Consider the following 3,618-nt stretch of genomic DNA (forward strand, 5'->3'; position numbering starts at 1 on the left):
TGGTTGGAGTTTTGGTATGTGGAATTGTTATGTTGGTTGTGGTTGTAAGGTTTGTGATTTTGTGGTTGGGTTTGTTGGTTTCCCCACCCAAAGTTTGGGTGGTTTCTCCAGCCTGGGTTGTAAGTGTTGGAATGTGGATCATATGATTGCCTTTGTTGGTTTCCCACATAGTTAGCCTCATCCCAATCACCTCCTTCAATGCCTACCTCCTCTTGATCTTGTGTGTGTATTGCAGCTACTTGCTTTGTTTCTAGTTGCCTGGTAAGCTCTGCTAGTTGCTTGGCAAACACCTTGTTTTGGGCTAGAATTGTATCAACATGGTTCAGCTCCATGACTCCCTTAGTGTTGTGCCTTTCTGATGCATAGTAGTACTCATTCTCAGCCACTGTCTCGATCACTTCAATGGCTTCTTCCACAGTCTTTTTCCTGTTCAATGAACCTCCTGATGAATGGTCTACAGCCTTCCTTGATTCATAAGAGAGCCCATCATAGAAGATGTGCAGTTGCACCCAATCATGGAACATGTTTGGTGGGCATTTCCTTGTCAAGTCCTTGAATCTCTCCCATGCCTCGTAGAGAGTTTCACCATCTTGTTGTCTAAAAGTCTGAACCTCAGATCGAAGCCTATTGACCTTTTGTGGAGGGTAGAAACGTGCCAGAAACTTGCTTTCCACCTCATCCCATGTTGTTAGACTCCCCCTTGGGAATGATTCCAGCCACTTAGCTGCTTTGTCCCTAAGTGAAAATGGGAACAAAAGCAGTTTATAGGCATCTTCCTTGACTCCATTGGACTTCACAGTGTCACAAATTCTCAGGAATTTTGTGAGATGTTGGTTTGGGTCTTCATTAGCACTTCCTCCAAAGGAACAATGATTTTCCACAAGTGATATTAGCTGTGGCTTGAGCTCAAAATTGTTGGCCTGAATGGGTGGTTTCTGGATGCTACTACCACAATTCCCAGAGGTTGGGTTTATGTATGAACTAAGAACCCTCCTCTCAGGGATGGCATCGTTTCCATCAGCTCTCTCATGGTTGTGAACTTCTCTATCCATGTTGAGATCTAAAGCTTCCTCAAAATTGTCCTCAGATTCTCCTTCAGATTCCTCTTCTCCCACTACTCTCTTCCCTCTTGCTTCCCTTCTAAGTCTATGAAGGGTCCTCTCTGGTTCGGTATATGGAGGAGTTGATGTCTCTCCTCTCCTACCTGTCATACAAGAACACAGCTCAAACACAAACAAGTGAAATACTCTTGGTTAATGGAAGAGTATGGTTAGCTCAATTGAGGAATTAATTCAAACAGTTAGTGAGTCAGTAAGTTAGTTGCATGAATTTAAAGGGCATAAAGAAGGAAAGCATGTAACCAAGTGCAGAAATTAAAATTCAACAAGTATCTAGAACAGAATTAACAAAGCAAGAGAAAATTGCTCAATCTAGTTAGCTTCCAATTTGAGAATTGTCAATCGAAAACCAATCCCCGGCAACGGCGCCATAAACTTGATGCACATAAACTAGTTATGCTACGATTTAGGAAATTGCACGATCGGCAAAATTCCTTCCGGCAAGTGCACCGGTTATCGTCGTCAAGTAAAAACTCACAATAGAGTGAGGTCGAATCCCACAAGGATTGGTTGAGTGAGCAATTCGGATTAGAAGTGTGTTCTAGTTGAGCGGAATCAAGATTTGAGATGAGAATTGCGGAATGTAAAATTGGCGGGAAAAGTAAATGACAAGAAAATTAAATGGCTGAATCTTAAATTGCATGAATTAAAGAGCAGAATGTAAATTGCTGAAATTAAAAGGGAATGGGGATGATTGCAAGAATTGAATTGCAGAATGTAAAGAGAAAGTAGAAATCAGAAATGGGGAATTCATTGGGTTTAGGAGATATTGAAATCTCCGAATCAAAACATGTATATCTCTTCCTCAACCAATGCATTCATTGAATTTTGCTTGGCAATCTTATATGATTGGATCCCAATTCCTTGGCTCACCAATGCTCTCTAAAAACAAACAAATTCCCAATCCCTTGGTTTAAATGTTCATAAGAAGAGATGATGCTTGATCACTGATTATACCACACAATTTCATGAACCACAATTTGGTAGGATTACATGTCACAATATCCATCCAAACCCCAATCCAATCCACTGTGAGAAAGCTTCTCTAGCATGAATCCTCCATTCCTTTCCCAAGGCTCCGAAGGATTCCAAGTATGAGTAGTTTCTTTCCCAAGACAACTACTCAATGGAATTAGATCGAGAAGCTTTCTAACAAAATTCAAGAGAAAAGATTGAAGAAGAAGATAAACTATTATTGATTCATTGAATTACAATAGAGCTCCCTAACCCAACGAAAGGGGGTTTAGTGAATCATAGCTCTGAATTCAATTACAAAGAAAAGGAAAACTAGCTAAAAGTGAAAAGTAAAAAGTCCTCTCTAACTTAACTTCTATCCTATTTATACACTTTCTATATTGAGCTTCAGTTGTGCTTCTTGGGCTTTGAGGCCTCTCCTTGCTTTCCTTTTGCCTTGGGTTTATGATCCATAATCTTGATGAGGTTGTTGATCCAAATCCTGTAACATTTATTGAGCCAACTTAGTGATAATCAAATAATGACACATGACTCAATAAATTGAGATTTCAAACTCATCAATCCTTCAGGCCCAATCCCATAAACCATGATATTCAATTGGGTTTCATACCAAAGTAAGTTTAAGTTAATAATTGTGCTCAAAGACTAACTTAAATCACAATATTTTTGGCCCAGAAACCTTTTTCAAGAGTGGCGTTTAAGTTGTAGTTTAAGCTTAAACTGCAACTTAAACGCCAGACACTTCCAGTGAGGCCATTTGTAGAAGCACGTTTAAGCTTCAGTTAAGGTTAAACTGAAGCTTAAACGTGGAAATGGAAGAAGGTAGCCCTGGAGAGTCATGTAGTCGAACACGTTTAAGCTTCAGTTTAAGGTTAAACTGAAGCTTAAACGTGGAAATAGGAAGGGCAGCCCTGGAGGTCGAACACGTTTAACCTCCAGTTTGAGGTCAAACTGGAGGTTAAACGTGGAAAAGGGTGGAGGCATACTGGAGGTCGAACACGTTTAACCTCCAGTTTGAGGTCAAACTGGAGGTTAAACGTGGAAGCTTAGAATGGTGGCCCTGGAGGTGTCGAACACGTTTAACCTCCAGTTTGAGGTCAAACTGGAGGTTAAACGTGGAGATGGAGAGAGCAACCCTGGAGTAGAAAAGCTATCGAACACGTTTAAGCTCCAGTTTGAGTCAAACTGGAGCTTAAACGTGGAGTGGCTCCCTGGTACTCTTCCTGGTTCTGGCGTTTAACCTCCAGTTTGAGGTCAAACTGGAGGTTAAACGTGGAACTCCTCCCTGGGTGGCATACTCATTCTGGCGTTTAACCTCCAGTTTGAGGTCAAACTGGAGGTTAAACGTGGAATGCTCCTTAAGTGAGGCTTTTCATTCTGGCGTTGTCAAACTGGAGGTTAAACTTCAATCCCAGCATTTCTTATCCTTCATGATTTTGGCGTTTAAGCTCCAGTTTAGGCTTAAACTGGAACTTAAACTCCACATGTGATATTCAAGCTTCCTTTGTTGATTTTGTTGCTTCCT

The 3,618-nt window shown here is 40.9% G+C and overlaps 1 non-coding gene across 1 annotated transcript; it reads left to right on the forward strand.

Moving 5' to 3' along the window:
- The first annotated feature begins 522 nt into the window (after window positions 1-522).
- Window positions 523-626, forward strand: LOC112781865 (small nucleolar RNA R71). Its single transcript, XR_003192617.1, has one exon. It is a non-coding gene; the product is annotated as a small nucleolar RNA R71 (small nucleolar RNA).
- Window positions 627-3,618: the final 2,992 nt, after the last annotated feature.

Source organism: Arachis hypogaea, chromosome 19 (assembly GCF_003086295.3).
Source record: "Arachis hypogaea cultivar Tifrunner chromosome 19, arahy.Tifrunner.gnm2.J5K5, whole genome shotgun sequence".
NCBI lineage: Eukaryota > Viridiplantae > Streptophyta > Magnoliopsida > Fabales > Fabaceae > Arachis > Arachis hypogaea.